Raw genomic sequence first — 17,287 nt, forward strand, 5'->3', positions numbered from 1 at the left:
TGGCGCTGGCCGCCAAGGATTTCCCAGGTTGATTTGGCGGGTCCTGAAAGTCTTGAAATGCCAGAAGACATGAGGCATTTCCATAATCAAGAGGGACCGCAGTGGAGCCGGCTTCGCAACGTCCTGATGGCATGCTCTTCCTGACCGGAATGCAGATGACTGATGATGTCTCTTGCTCTGAGAAGTCAGGCAAATGGCAGGGAAAGTGCTGTGCAGTTGGAGAAGATGACCCAGCACCAACATTCACCGTGAGAGCCTGGGAGAGATCCTTGGCCCAGGAGAAGGTGTCCCTACAAATGGAGTAGGATTTCCAAATCAGAGACCATTTTCCTGTGTCTGCATCTACAAGGACGATTAGAATGGGTTAAACATAAACAGAGCACACAAGTCATGGCATCTTTTTCTTGCCATTTAATAAAAGGGAAGAGTCCCTGTTTTCTCCCTTCCACATCTGGCCCCATTGATAACTGAAAAAGGACGCTTCAAAGAAAATCCCACACTAGCTCAGAATTGAGAAATGGCTGGTGATTTATTTAGGGGTAGACTCACAAATCAGAATCCTCTGCTGGAACAGAGAACAGAAACCGAATCCCACAGCCAGAAAAGAGGCTGGACACATGCTCTACAGCGACATAAATACTATAAGAGGCCACGCCCCAGTGGGCGGGTAACTACTAGCTGTAGGACTTCCTACAGCAGATAACTAGACCAAATTTGCAGAAAGGACAATTGATGGAGGTGGGTCTTGTAATAATAAAGAAACTGCCTCGGCCCTCATAGGACAGAAAATTAGGTAGGTGGAGTAGACAGAGGAGAATGCTGGGAAAAAGAAGCTGAGAGTGAGTCGCCATGATGCTCCCACTCCAGACAGACGCAGGTTAAGATCCTCTCTGGTAAGCCAGCTCATGGGCTACACAGAATATTAGAAATGGGTTAGAACAATATGTAAGAGCTAGCCAATAAGAAGCTGGAACTAGCCGGGCCAGGCACTGTTTGAAAGAATACAGTTTCCGTGTAATTATTTCGGGGCATAAGCTAGCCATGCGGGCGTCCGGGTGCCGGGGACGCAGCCCTGCCGCTCCTATTTCAACAGACAATCTTTAACTAACAACCCCAAATCGAAGGTGTTGGGAAGGCTGACTTGTCCAGAGAATTCTCCAAGTCATCTACCTACCACTCCAATCTTAACTGTCATTCTCAAGCTTGCACGGAGATAGAAACCGGAAAAGGAAATTCTATAGTTGAGAGACCCAGAAAGATGGCTTATGTTGCCTGGGTCTCAGTGGAATAGATCTGCCTTAGGAAAACCTGGCCCAACAGAAATTTCAGCTGATTCCACCAAACATTTTCTTGGGTGGACAGAGATCAGACTATGATTCTAATACTGCTCCACCATATGGAAACAGGAAGAAGAGGGGGATAAAGGTTCTCTGACCCCTCACAGACTCATGCTGGATGATAGCCAGGCTGTTTGAGAGGCATGGACTGATATAAGAAGGCCTAAGCTATACAGTGAGACTACCTTGAATCAAATCTGGATCATTTGACCTGAAGCTACAGGCTACCCAGTTCGCACCTGTCCAGTAACCAGGTGTGGCCGCTAAGCACAAGGGCATGGGAAGGAGGATCTAGCGAAATGGAAAATAACCAACAGGAAACAGACAAGGGGGCAGCCCCGAGTTCACAGAGAGCTGTCACAGGCTCCTTTGAAAGCCATGGTGGGATCTCTTGCACAACTTTTCCGAAAGGTTCGGTCTCTAAGGTTGATATTAGGATATAGGGCAGATGTAGGAACAATGAAGTTGTTGTTCTGCAGGAGAGTCCAGCACTAGTATTGTTTGAAAACTGTTCAAGACAGCCAGGAGCCATGGAGTTTGTGACCACAGAACAACCAAAGCAACGAGGAAGGAGATGAGGAAGACAAAATCCTGCATATTCGGGGTGGAGTAGACTGTTGAGATCACAAAATCAAAGTCTCCAGAGAAGGATGGAAATCAATCAGGTAAGAAAGTTCTAGAAGTAAGAAAGATAAGGCTTTATGTGATGCCTTCAGAGAAAAATAATCTCACCCCAAATAGCAAATCTCCCCGACACTGAGTTCCTAACCATGTTCAACCATGCTTCCAAAAGTAAGACCAGGCACCTAGAGGCCAGTCCTTCAGTATTTAATCTAGATGAGGTCTGACATGATGGCAGCCATATTCCCAACAGCCAAGGTCGAGTCCTAGAGCAGTGCTGTGCCTTGGATGTTTTTGAGATAGAGGGAGCCCTAATTCAAGCAACCAGCTGGGTTCTTGTCCCATGTTAGAGTTCTGTGAGAGTACATTCTGCCTAGGATGAACTTCACTTAGGAAAGCTAGAACAGCCATGAGGGCAGGGATGGAATGAGTCTCAGGTCAAATGCGGGACTCCTCCTCAGTGAGGTAAAACCCTTGGACACCATAGAGAAGTCTATAGCTTCACGCCTCTCTCCTTAGGGCAGTACCAGTCATTCAAACCCCTTGCCAAGACTCCTCCCCTTCTCAATTCACACAATCCTTCTATCCTTCCCTTGGGAATCTCTTTAGGCTCGAGCCTGAATTTGAGCTAAAGTATTTATAAAAAGGAACTATTAACAAAATTCATTAATTACGGTTATCTTATAATTCTGTTACCAACAACAGTAAGTTCATCTTTCATTAACTTCATTCTCCTTCTGTTGCCACTAATCGGCCATGCCAGTCACTGACAGATAAAGGACTTCCAGTTGCTCTCAGCGTCGCTGTAACTCGGGAAAGCTCACCTGCCACAACAGCACCCCAAAGAAAACCTAATGGGCTTTTAACGTATGGGAATTCACCTAGGGGTTATTAATCTAGCCTACCACCTTCCCAAACAAAGACAGACCTCAGGAAGGAAGCTTCTAGGGGATGGAAGTGTGAAAACTAGATGAGGTATGGTACATATTTGCTAGTTTTCCCCCTTATCTCCCTCACTAGAACGTGAGCTGACCTACTGGGACTCGGCTTTATCATGCCTCCCCCCTCACTGACCAAACTGTGGCTACTGCAAGGAGGCATCCTGTAGATATTTACTGGACATTGAGTAATAATGATAATAATAATAATAATAATGAAAATGATATATTGTTTATGGTGATGTCATGGGTGCCATCATAGATGACCCCTCTGGGTGGAGTCAGGTGGTGATTCTCCTCGTCTATAATGGTTCATGTCTTTTAAAAGTGACTGGAAGTCTAGTGGGCAATATGAACATTTGTCACATGTGGGTGGTGGGTACGTGGAGTGGCACCATGTTTTCTGTGTTCTCTTAAATGTTGGTGGCATTTTGCGGTTTAAACAGAACTCAGTGAGAGAAGGTGTTTGCAGTGTAAATGGGGCCTCGGGTCACACCACAAGGCTGTAGGCCACCCTGGCCACCTCTGCGTAGCCACCATAGGCTGCTTAAGGACAGCAGCCCTGGCTGAGTGCTCAATTGCATTCAGACCTTTGGGTCTCAGAGGAGGGGCCAGATGGGACCTTGCTCAGAGAACCACTCTGGTTGAGCTACTGGCCCCAGAGTGTTCCTGGGCCTCAGTGTGCCCTGAGGCGGGGAGTTTGTTTCCAGACCCCATGTTATGATGTATAAACACAATACCTTACAGAGTGCTGCAGAAATGCAGGCTTTCCAGGAAAGACTGCCCAGCAGCAGGTTCAGGACTTCTCTCAGGTAAGAGAGAATCCCTGAGGGAAGCTGAGGCTGCTCATCCAAGTTCTGTCCTGGGAAGGCTCACCCGTACTGGGAGCCTCACTTAGACTGGGTCACTCCAGGGTGAGGGCTGAAATACTCTCCCGGCCAAATGACCACTCAGAACCCATCCAGAAGTGCTGGCAGCAGAGGGCTGGGGGAGTAGGGCTTACATGGTCTCTGTCCCCACATTTTGGGGAGGGTAGGCAATAGGCAGAACCTAATTTCATCTATCTTGACCCCTAAGAACCCATGCAGACATCAGGCCAAGAGGGAGCCCTTCTGTGCTGGAGCCTGTCGGTTGTAGGGACTCCTGGGCCTTAACAGAGTCTGTCGTTTTCCTTTTATGGGAACCCAGGCTGCTGCAGGAACAGCACAGCTTCTTAGTTAATCACCTGGGAGAGTGGAGGTTAGAAAGAGAACTGCAAGCCACAGAGGCCGGGTGCCTGTGAGATGGTTCAGGTGTAAAGGTGCTTGCTTCCGAACCTGAAGGACCCAAGTTCAGCCCCTAGGACCTGCAGGAAGAGCTGATTATAACAAGCTGTCTTCTGACCACCGCATGCATGCGCACTGGGCCTGATTCTGCTACATGTCCTATGAGTTTTGACAGATATCCAGATGTGTTACGGTTGTAGCATCATTTGGGGTTTTCGCACACAGCAGCTCCTGTGCCCTGCCTGCTTCTCTCGTCTTCATCCCCTCCTCACATGGACCTGGAAATTGTCCTCATAGTTTGCCTTTCCCAGAACTTGTAGAACTGGATCCGGACAGTTTGCCATCTTTTCAGACTGACGTCTCTCAGCAACACACATCTCGGGTTCCTCCACGTCTTTTCTTGGTGTGTTAGGCAGGCATGGTGGCTCCGGACTGCAATCCTGGAACTCAAAAGGCTAAGACAGGAAGCTAGACCTGAGCTTGAGTCCAGTCTGGGTAATGTAGTAAGACCATGTTTCAAAAACAATAACAACAGCAATAGTATTCTGGGGTATGAGTATATTCCAAGCCTGTTTTTTTTTTTAAACTACCCACCTATTAAAGAACATTTTGATTGTGGAATTAATTAATAATAATAACATATTGTTTTCTCTTAGATATATTCTAAACAATGTCTCAATATGCAACAATATTTTACTCTTACTGAAATATTTTCATTCATTTCATATTAAATCTTCAAATTCCAATGTGTGTCTTATATTACTAGTCAATATTTTTTTTCTTCTCTTCTCATTGCGTTTAGACATTAAAAGAAGGATGATCATTTTTAAAATTGTGACCAGATCACTTTTGTCTGTTTCTAAGATCCTAGTGTTGGCCTTACGGTTTTATAACTATGCCATATTTTTCTTATCTGAAGTCAACAGGAAAAACTGGCTATTGAAAGGAAAAACAGGAAGCCCTGTTGCCAGGTTTGGTCTGAGAAGTATGATGCAGATGATGTCACAAGCGTTCTCAGCATCACCTGAACAAGGTGTAACAAGGAGCTCAGGCCCAACTGTTTTCACTTCACTAAATGCCTTTACCCTGTCCTCTTAGCTTGCATGCCTCGGGGCATCCACTGGTCCTAAGCCCCAGTCAGCTGTGACTAGGATCTAACCTCATCTTAGCATTACATGACCTTCTCAGTTCTCGCCTCAACCTTCTCAGCCTTACCTTCTCAAATCTGCTTTTTTTTTTTTTTCATCAGGCAATTGGAGAAAAGTCTTCTTAGGATCCTGCATTGACTGCAAGTAAATTTGTCAAGATATCGATAATAAGGGTATCTTTGAGAATGCCGTGTGCAAAATCAAAACTGCAGCAGCAAGCAGAGATTTCCTAAAAAGCAACAAAAAGTCTTGCACTAAAAAAAAAAAATTATTTCACCACAATTTCAAATTGACCACCATCCTTTAAATGGCTGCATGCAATAAAAAAAAAAAAAGAAAAGAAAAGAAAAAAGGAAAATGTCATGAGGGAGGAACAGAAAACAGAAAGAAGGCAGAGAGTGAAGGTAAATTTAGAAAGAAAGATTGGTTCCCTTAACTCAGAATCCAATCTTGTCATCTCCTTGACAACTGGCCCTGCTGAGGGACAAAGGGGCAGAGGTCAGGTCCCAGGGGTTCACCTGCCTCAGCAGAAATACAGGCATGGGGCCCGGCTGACTGGCAAACTGGAAAACCTGAAATGGGACGCTCTCAGCCAGTCTGTCTGTTGCTCACTGCTTTTGCTCTCTAGTGTGACCATAAAGAAACAAGTCAGCGACACACAGGGAGGTGGGAGGTGACACTCATGGCCAAGCCATGCAGAACCAAGCTCCAGCCAGGCAGGCACAAAACATGACCAAGATTACAGAAGAGTCGGGATGCATGCAGCATTTGGAAAAACCTTCAAATGTCTGCTTTTAGAGAGCCCCCGACATACAAACATTCAGGAACAATGTCACATGGTTCCTGTGGTGTCATCAGCAGTAGATTTGGTAACCACAAATGTCAAGTTAAAATCAGACCGCAGTGGCCAGGCATGTTAGTCAGGGTTTCTACTGCTGTATTGAAACACCATGACCAAAACCAACTTCTATTTCATCTTATAGCCTGTCCATCATCCGGGGAAGGTGGGGCAGGAACTCAAGGCAGGAACCTGGAGAAAGGAAATGATACAGAAGCCATGGCATGAGGTGCTACTTACCGGCTTTCTCAGCTGCCATTGTATAGTATTCAAGACCACTAGGCCAGAGGCGGCGCTGTCTGAATCAATTATCAATGAAGAAATTATCAATGAAGAAAATGAACAACAGACTTGTCCACAGGCCCACTGGTGGGCAGCATTTTCTCAACAGAGGCTCCCTTTTCACAAATGATTCTAGTTTTTGTCAAGTTGACATAAAAACTAGCCACCCCAACAGGGAATATGGTATAGTCACAGGCCAGCCTCTGTAACTTTGGATTCCTTAAGCAACTTTCACGTCCCTAGTATGTTAACAAGAGCCACAAGCTTGTATTTAATTTAGTTTTAATGATGCGTTGTGAACACTGATGCCTGTCCTGCCCCAAATGAATTTTCTCACTTTATCCTCAGAGTGACAGAAATAAGAGGTGGTGGCTTTTGTGAGGTGATTAAGTCATGAGGGATTAGGTCTAGTAAGAATTCGAAGGCGGCTGCTTAACCCTTGTCACCACATGAGGACATAGCAATAAGGCACCATTTGTAAAGAATAAAACCTTGACAGACACTGAGTCTGTTGGCACTGTCACCTTGGACTTACCAGTGTTCGGAACTGTAAGCAATAATTTCTGTTATTAATACATTACTTAGATGCATGTGTTTTCTTATAGCAACCCGAAAGTACTATGATGAATGTACTCATTTTGAGATAAAACGCACAGTTATGGAAGAAGACATAAGGCCTCTGTCTATGCTCCTGACTTCAGCCCTTCCTCTTTGTAGAACAAGCTCTGGCTTTCCTCCTGTTTCCTCTGAGACCTACACATGACTTCTACTCCCATCAATCCCCTCCCTTTGGTTTGAAGGAAAACCATGCATCTCTCAACAGACTTAGGTCATAAACCACAAAGATTGGCTACACAATGGGGACCCCAAGCCTGCTTCAGCTCAGACATTTTCCAAGGTCCACACTTTCAGAGAAAAGCTCAGATACATGGGCCAGCATGCCTTGGGGTCTGAGCAGCTGCGATGGTTCTGATGAAGAAGCTGGTCAAGGGGACAATGTTGGAGACTTACTGTAACACTCCCCTCTTCTAACAGTACTAGACTTCTGTTTCATTCTAAGTAAAATATTTCCAAGTGTTTATGCTATAGAGTAGACAGAATTAGCATCAACTTTAAAAATAAAAATCACTTTATTATAAAGAATTTGCAAATACAAACATCACATAGATAGATTAATATAGTCACTCAGATTAGCTCTTGCCCAGACCAAAACTCTATACATCTCAGTGAACTCCAATGCCGTTAGAAGAACCATTCCGATGACATAGGGCCTCACATTGGATTTTCACCTTCACTATCAATTTTTATTCATTTATCCACTGTACAAAATCCATGATTGTTAAAAGTAGAAAAATATTAGCTTTGTAATATTTTCTACAACTCACGTATTCTCTTATTTTCCCGTTATCGTTCTCCTTTCTACATGTTGTACTGAAGCCACATGTACATTTGTGTACACTACACGCTAGGACCAGCATATGCAAAAGAAGAAGGACCTTTGTCTCCCTGAGAATGGGTGTGCTCACTTAGTGTGACACAGTCCAAGTCCATTCATTTTCTGTAGTTATTTTATTTTGTTTTTCTTTAGACTGAATATTATTTCATTTTATATTTGTGCTAGATTTTCACCATCCATTTGTGTGTTAATGAGCATCTAGATTGGTTTCATTTTCTTGCTATAGTGAATAGGGCAGCAATAAACATGGGATATATATGTGTGTGTGTATAAATGTACACATGCACATATATACATATACATTGGAGAATATAGGTTTCTCTGTGCATATGGCCAAGAGTGAAGCTGCTAGATCATATGATAATTCAATCTTTAATTTTTTGAGAAACCTCCACACTGATTTCCATAAAGACTACATTAATTCGCACACACACCAACAGTGAATAGGGGCTCTTCTTTCTCCATATTCTCTCCAATATTTGTCTGATTTTTTTCGCACTAGGGTGAGGTGGTATCTCAAAGTAGTTTTAATTTATGTTTCCCTGGCGGCTGCTAGAACACTTTGAAAGATAGTCATTGACCATTTGTATTTCTTCTTCCTCTCTTCCTTCTTCCTCTTCCTCTTCCTCCTCTCCCTTCTCCTCTTTCTTTTACTTCTTCTGCTTACTCAACTTTTGAGCCCATTTGTAGTTAGCAGCTCCACCTCCTTGGTATTGGCTTCCTACAGTTCCAGACGTGAGCCCCTTTCTGAAGCGCAGCTGGTAACTCTCCCATTCTGTGAGTGTCTGTGTTCTCTGCTCATAGTCTCCTTTTACACGGACTTTTTAATTTTGTGGAGTCCCATCTGCTTGGCGACAGCTCCTACCCTGCTGATATTCTGTTCAGAAAGTTCTTGCCTGCCCCAATGTCGTGAAGAGTATTCTTTATGCATTTTCAGCATTTTGGGTTTTAAGGTAAAGTATTTGATCCATTTTGGGTTGGTTTTTTTTTTTTTTTTTTTTTTTTTTTTTGAGACACAAAGCTCTCCCATTCTCCTGCAGGGGGATATCTGGTTTTGCCAGCACTGTTTGTTGAACAGGTTATTTTCCAATGTGTGTCTTTTGTCTCCTTTGTCCAAATTCGGCGGGCATAGCTTTATCACATTGATTCTGAGCCCCTGGCCTATCCCATTGGCCTACCTGTCTCCTTTCACGGCAGTGCCAGGCTTCTTCATCACAACAGCGCTGTAGTGCAGTTTGAGGTCGGGAATTGCAATGCTGCCATTTGCGTTCCTACACCATAGGCTGTTTGTGGTCTTTTGTGCTTCTTATGTGAATTTTGGGGATTTTTTTTCTGAATCTGTGAAATATGAGATGGAATATTGATAGATGCTGCATTAAATACATATATTAATTTTGGTAGTACAGCTATTTTCGCAATGTTAATTCTTCCAGTCCTGGAACATATAATGTCTTTCCATCATCTAGCACCTTCTTTGGTTTTTTTTTTTCTTTCAATGTCAGCAAATTTTCACTGTATGTCTTTCTCTTCTTTGATTAAGTGTGTTCCTAGATACTCAATAATTTGGAGTTATTTTGAATAAGATATTTTCCTAATTTTTTCTCAAGAGTACTTTGTTGGTATAGATGATACTGTTATTGTTGCTTTTTAACATTGATTTTGTATCTGGCATCTTGTTTATTATGCCTAAGAATTTTCTAGTAGATTCATAGAGTCTTTTAAGTAAAATAAAAAAAAAATCATGCCACTTGCACGTAGGGATAGTTTGACTTCTTTCTTTACTATTTTCAATCTCTTCTGTTTTTTAATTTTGTCTAGTTGCTATAGCTAAGACTTCAAGCATTTTATCAAACAAGAGTGGGGGAGTGGACATTCTTGTCTCATTCCTGATTTTAGAGGAAATGCACACAGTTCGGTTCTCTTATTTTGGCTACAGTTTTGTGTATAGCCTTTATTATTCTGAGGTATGTTCCATCTATCCCTAATGTCTCCCGGACTTTTATCATGAAGACATGCTGAGCTTTGTCAAACTTTTTGAATATCAGTCAAGATGATTATGTGGACTCTGTCCTTAAGTCTGTTTCTACGGAATATCACATTAATGTACAGCCCATCAACTTTGCCTTTCCGGAATGAAGTCTATTTGGCAATATGCATGATCTTTTTGACATGTTTCTGAATTTTTGGTTTTCAAGTACTTTGTTGGGAATTTTTGCATCTATGTTCATAAAAGAAATTAACCTCTCATTGTCTTCTCTGAGACCACTGGGGCTGAAGACCTGGTAGAAAGGCCTTCTGTAGTTCCACCGCAGCCAGAGGCTCAGGACACAGTGCTCTCTGTTCCCTCCAGAGCTGGAGGCATGGACTAGAGAGACTTGAGAAATGTCTCACTTGCTCTGTCATCTGGCCCTATCCTCACATCCCACCAGGACACTCACTGGCACCTTCCCACCACCAGGTGCTTTGTGGGAAGATGTGCCCCGGCAGGTCTGGTGGCTTAAGGCCTCTTTCTGGTACTGGCCCTTTAAGAGGATCTGAGAGAGGAAGAACACGTATCCTCTCTGCTGTGATATTGACACACATAAATGAAAATTCATGACGGATTTGTGAATAGTACGTGTGGGGCAATGTTTGGGAATAGCAAGAATCCAGAGCCCCTTAACTCATGCTACCAAACAAACAATCACATAATCCACTGAGTACCTACTAGGTCAACACAGCGGCTCTGAAGACTAAGCTCTGCCATCCTAACCTTGTCAAAATCCAAACAGGTCTTACAGCAGTGAAGTGACTGGCCACATCACCTAGAGGTCAGGGGTACATTCAGTGTGCCCTAGCCTGCTGGGTCTGCCCCCACCTCCACTGCAAAGAGAAAGCAGGCAATGGAAGGAAGACAGCCTGATCAGGCAGCGTGAAAAAACCTGTTCCCAAAACTGACCATGGACAAGAAATGGCCCCCCTGAGCCAGGAACTCCCTGCAAATCAGGAAGGTTAGGCGCCTGGTCCAGAGCTGCTGGGTTTTGTATAGCCCCCACTTACCCCTGCACCAGATTTTATGTGGCCCCTCCTCCTCCAACACGGGGTTTTATGTGACCCCCACTATCTCTTACATACACACAGAGTCAAATCAGAAAGGTTAGGCGCCTGGTCCAGAGGCCACTGGTTTTTATGTAGCCCCCACTTACCCCTGCACCAGCTTTTACGTGCCCCCTTCTCCCCCAACATGGGGTTTTATGTGATCCCCGCTATCTCTTACATACACACAGGGTTTTAGGTGATTCCCACTTTTCCCTCCATCAGATTTTTGTGCCCCTCCCCCCACACAGGGTTTTATATGGCCCCGACTTACCTCTCCACTGGGTTTAGGGCCCCCACTTCCCCCCCCCCACATACATGCAGGGTTTTATGTGGTTCCTGCTTACTCTTCCACTTTACGTGGCCCCGCCCTGGAGCCTCTGCCAGGAGCTAATTATAGCCCTTCCAATTCTCCCTCCTCTTCTTATGCGGAGACCAATTTTTCACCCATCCGGAATCCACTGCAGCATTTTAATGTGGAATGTCTACGTCTCCATTTCAGCCCACGGAAGAAAAATGGCTTCATTTCTCCAGCCAATAGATTTTTGCCCCCCTGATCCTTCAGAAAGTAGAAAAAGACTCGGGAAAATCAGTGAGCGGCTGGACTATCCACAGACATTTTATGATGACCATAAACAGGGTTGGGGTGGCTGACATGCCAGGCAGCATCCTGAACAGGGGGCCTTAACACTGCTATTATCAATCGCCTACAAAGTGAGAGCCAGACAGGCAGGTAGACGCGTGGATGTGCGGACGGACAGACAGATAGGTAAGTGCAATGTCAGCTGGCTAAGGGCTGTGGTTTCCTCGCCATGTTTAGAGAATGTCATCACCCCCCCCCCGTATTTTCCCTGTACACACATGAGACCAAATCAGTCTGTGCGCCCACCCACTACACCGAAGCAGATTTCATCAGGAGGAGAAAAATCTACTTAGGAAGGAAATTAGAGGCAGAATTGGGGTTAATCATTTTAGCTGTGTTTCCATTGTTCAGCTCCCAAGGCACAGATGGACACTGTTGGCCTACGCTGTCTGTGATTCTTCCTCACGACTGAAGATGGCCTAGTCTGGCTTGGGACAGATAGGGGCCAAGGACAAAGACAGACCAGACTCCCCCCAATTTATAAAAAATCTGGAATTGTGTTAGAAGAGTGTGATGTAGACTCTGGATAAAAACCGCCAGGGTTCAAATCCCAAATTTAGATTCATCACGTACTGACTTTGTGACTTCAACCACTCACCTCCCTGTGCCTCAGTTACAAATGGAGATAATACTAGTATTTTTTTTTTTTTGCACAACTGTAATGAGGATTACTAAGCTATCATGTCTAAAGTACTTAGGACAGAGCCCACACTACCGACACAAGTCCCTGTCACAGAATCTCATTACACAAAGACCAGGCCCTACCCCCAACAAGAAGATAATCAAATTTAACTAACTCATCCTTAGGTTTAAGGCCAAAGGTTTTGCTTAAGCATAACCCTCTTCCTTTATACCGTTTATTGATCTTCCCCAGGAATCCAAGCCACACTCGTTCAGATCAATAGCCTATGGAGCTCAATGAGGAAGGTGTGAACTGTAAGCCCACGGTGGTAAGCCAAGCTCTCACTCCCAGGGCCTGATCTCAGAGTCAAAACTGTCTGCCTTCATCCTTTATGGCCAGTGAGTAACCACCCGGTGAGCAAGATGTCCTCAGAAACCACGGCGAAGTTGGCAGGCTCCACTCAACTGCTGCATAATTGAAATGTCTCTAGTTTCTCAAGCACAGCACAGAGGTTGCCCCCAAGGCCTGCATAATGCTAGCTGCCCTCAGTTAAATGTGCTTATTGATGTGTGGCTAGATTCGGTGCTGGGGACCTTTGAGGACATGAGGGTGACGAAAGCTGGAGGCTGGTGTGTGTTAATGTTGAACTTTCACCTTTGTTCCAGTGGCTGCCCCTGCCCACGTATTCACTTCTTAAATCACATCCAAAGAATGCTTAATTCCATACACACACTGTGTTTTTTGTGCTTCTCATAGTGGAAGTCTACTGAGATGCCCCTTGCCATCTGGTTGCCATGACTACCAATCTGTATGGAACTAGGACTTATCTATGGAAAGCAGGACATGAAATGAGATTGTGTTAACAGATGGAGTACCACATTGTCATAAAAAATGCTAAGTGTATGGATGGTGACTTACTTAGGGTTTCTATTGCTGTGAAGAAATGCCATGATCATGGCAACTCTTATAAAGGAAAACATTTCATTGGAGCTGGCTTACAGTTTCAGAGATTTAGTCCACTATGATGGCAGGACACGAAGGCATGCAGGCAGACATGGTGCTGGAGAAGGAGCTGAGAGTTCTACCTCTTGATTTGTAGGCAGCAGCAGGAGACTGCGTGCCACAGTGGGTGTAGCTTGAACATAAGAAACCTCAAAGCCTCCACAGTGACACACTTCCTCCAACAAGTCCGCATCTCCTAATAGTACCACTCCCGATGGGCAAGGCATTCGAACACCCGAGTCCATGAGGGCCATACCTATTCAGACCACTACAGATGGTGTCAGAACAGGGAAAGGAGTAGAGGAAACAATTCTAAACGGCAGCAGGCAGAAAACCCAGTGTTTCACAGGTGCTCATTGCCACTCCACCAATAATTCTATCTGTTCACTCATCAGCATGAGTATACAGAATTACAAGCAAATTTAGAATGGTAAAAAACAGACAGCTGTTTGCTGGATTTATTTTTTTCTGTCACGAAATCTTATCTCTTTCTTTCTTTTATGGGAACAGGAAGTTTGGACTGATACCAACAGGAGAAGCATTTAGCTGCTGACACAATTGCTAGACAGGAAGGGGTATTTGAAGTGCTTGAAAAGCTGTGCCAGGGGAAGCTGCAAGCCTGAAAACACACTTGTCTTGATGAGCTCTGCAGACTTGGCCCCTCCCATGCTGGCCGCAGTCCTAGACTGAGTGGGGACTTCTCCCAGAAGGACACAGAAACAAGCTCGAGGATGCAAAATTCAAAAGAGGCTTCTGTCACAGGACCCCTAGACTTTAGGAGGCCCCCAGACCTTAGCACAATAGACACCATGATGGAAGTGCCATTCAGACCTTGGAACCCAGCACACAGGCAACAACACCTGCCAAAACGAGAACCAAAACCTAATCCATCAAAGTCCAGAGTTCTGGGGATGTCCTTTCGTGTAATAACCTTGCTTCTTAGCTTCTGTAGTTCCACTTCTGGCCAACTCTTCTTGATAGCTGAGGTGTGCCAACATAGGTGTGGTTTTTTTGCTAAAAGCTCACCCTGAGAAAGGCTTGGAAGTGTGCTTAAATATACAGTGTCGTCACCGGCTGGCCAATAGAGACTTTCTCTTGGCTTGAACCCCTGTCCAAGTGGTCTTCTCTGGCAGATAACTCACAACATCTCGATAGGCCCAAGATTCCCTTTCTATTAAATTCACACGCTGCCTTGAAGAAATGTGCCCACATTGTTCCGGTTTCTCCAAGCGCTTCCTTGGTTGTCCTAGTGTAATTGCTAATAATATCCCCTTTTATCTCAAAAGTGTTCCTGCTATGACACTGAAGAATGCAGTCCTCTTAATAAAGGAACTACCGCAACCCCATCAGGATGCCTAGGAATGTAACAATTGTCCCCCAAGACTCTAAAAGACTCATACGCAGACTCCCCATTCTGAACTCACAGAAACCAGGGGATCAGGATGGCATTTCTGTGCTCTATCCTTAAAGGACATCTCTCTGTGAAGGTGCTGGGACTGTTGCTCTTGCTCTGCTGGAGCTCCCAGGACCAGCACATCTGGAACATCTGGCACAGCCCACCTCCACAACTAATGACATTATAGGGCAGCTTGAAATTAGTGTTGATGGAATGTTTTCACTGTGGGAATCAGGAAATGCTACAGATTTTTTTTTCTTACCCAGGGAATGGATTATAAAACATTTCCCGGAGATGCAGATATGGCCTACACTGGCTGAGCAAGCGTGAAGAGCTGAGTTCAGGTGTCAGCATCCACCAAAAAAGCCAGCTGGGTGCTCTGGCGATGCACACCTGTGACCCCGGTGCTAAGAAGGAGAGAGGAGAGGAGGATCGCAGAAGCTCACCTCACCAGACTGGCCAGCCAGCTGGCAAGCTCCAGCTTCAGTGAGAGACCCTGTCTCAAAAATAAGGTGTGGGCAAGATTGTTGGCTTCAAATCCCTGTTGGTGCCTGAACTGCCTTTCTGGGTACGTTACTACCTCTCCTTCCATGCCTTTGCCTCACCCCACTGCCATCTACATACCCACAGGCCTGGTTCTAGACCCATAGCACATAAACCCTCTTTGTGTGAGAACCGCCTTGCCTAGGCCAGTTGCTTCTTTCCTTTACCTTCCCTCTCTCCAGACTACTGCCATCTACAAACCCACAAGCCTCGTTCCAGACATGCGGCCATGAACCCTCGCTAATTATGAACCCTCCTTGCCCGGCCTAGCTCTAGACCCATGGATTGGAAGCCATGTTTCCATGGTACAATTAAATAGTTCACCAATTAGCTTTACCCAGCCTAGCTCAAGTCAGGCATCTCCTATACCGGCCCAATCTAAGGAAGGCCATATTATCACATCAGATCCAAAACCAAAGAAAGAACCTCACATGCCCATGTCAAATTACAAAAACAAAACCATCATGAATGGTGAAAATATCATGTCTCCCATTAAATGCATTAGCCCTACAGAAGTGTTCTCTAATAAAAACTACCTAGATGGTGCTGGCATAACTGGATGTCAACAAGTAGAAGAATGAAAATAGACCCATATCTATTCCCATGCACAAAACTCAAGTCCAGATGGATCAAAGACCTCAACATAAAGCCAACCACACTGAACGTCATAGAAGAGAAAGTGGGAAGTATACTTGAATGCATTGGCACAGGAGACCACTTCCTAAATATAACCCCAATAGCACAGACACTGAGAGAAACAATTAATAAATGGGATTTCCTGAAACTGAAAAGCTTCTGTAAAGCAAAGGACATGGTCAACAAGACACAATGACAGCCTACAGAATGGGAAAAGATCTTCACCAACCCCATATCAGACAGAGGTCTGATCTTCAAAATTACAAAGAACTCAAGAAATTAGTCATCAAATGAATAAATAATCCAATAAAAAATGGGGTATAGACCTCAGAGAACTCTCAACAGATGACTATCAAATGGCTGAAAGACACTTAAGGAAGTGTTCGACATCCTTAGCCATGAGAGAAATACAAATCAAAACAACTCTGGGATTCTATCTTATACCTCTAAGAATGGACAAGATCAAAAACATTGATGACAGGTGAGAACAATGATGCTCATTGCTGCCCTATTCCCAATAGCCAGGAAATGGAAACGAGTTAAATGCCCTTCATCAGAGGAATGGATAATGGGAATGTGGAGCATGCACACAATGGAATACTATTCAGCTGCAAAGAAAAATGAAACGGTGAAACTTGCAGATAAATGGGAAGAACTTGGTAAGACTATATTGAGTGAGGCAACCCAGACTAGAAAGGAAAACATCCATGTTCTCTTTCATCTCTGGTTCCTAGCTCCAAATCCTTAGGCTTAAGATCGTAATAAGGACCATAGGTAGGGACAGCTTGTGAGGTAAATAGCAGGGCACAGTGGCTATGAAGCAGGAAACGGAACAATATGGAGAGAGTGAGGGAGATCAAACAGAAGGAGAAAGACAAAAGGACACATACTTATGCACAAAATATTTCTGAGCACATATGAACTGTTGATATCATTGGAATTGGATGGTAAATCACCACCTAGTGCTGTCATATTAGACAGGTCCTCTCTGAGCTCTCAGCCAAAGCTCCCAGCTGCACTTCACACAGCCCCCACACCAAAGTGTCCACGACACTGGAGGAAAGAGCTGTCTCTTCCAGGTGGAGGAAGTACACAAGCATCTCCTTTACATTCCACTCCTGTCAGAGACAAAATGAGATGCAAGCACAAATCAGCTCAATTGTCTGAGAGTATGGCAGCCTGACTCACAGCCCAGCTCCTCCAATACCTGACAAAGTTGTTTGCATCCCATTACGGGAGATGAGCAGTGTGCCATTGATAGAGCGCCAAGTAGTCCCCGATGACAGCTTTTAAATTATGACCATTTCCCCATCATATGAGTCATCCAAAACCCTGCCCAAATGACACCATTATATGAGTGCCACTCTACAAACTGGGCTACTCTTTGATACCAGCAACATCTTGCTAATTTCTTTCTTCGCCACCCACACCTCACTCAGCATTAACTCAGTAGAGCCCTCAGTGGAAGACATATTTTATGATATT

This window comes from Alexandromys fortis, unplaced genomic scaffold (assembly GCF_014885135.2).
Source record: "Alexandromys fortis isolate MF-2015 unplaced genomic scaffold, M_Fortis_MF-2015_v1.1 scaffold_94, whole genome shotgun sequence".
Lineage (NCBI taxonomy): Eukaryota > Metazoa > Chordata > Mammalia > Rodentia > Cricetidae > Alexandromys > Alexandromys fortis.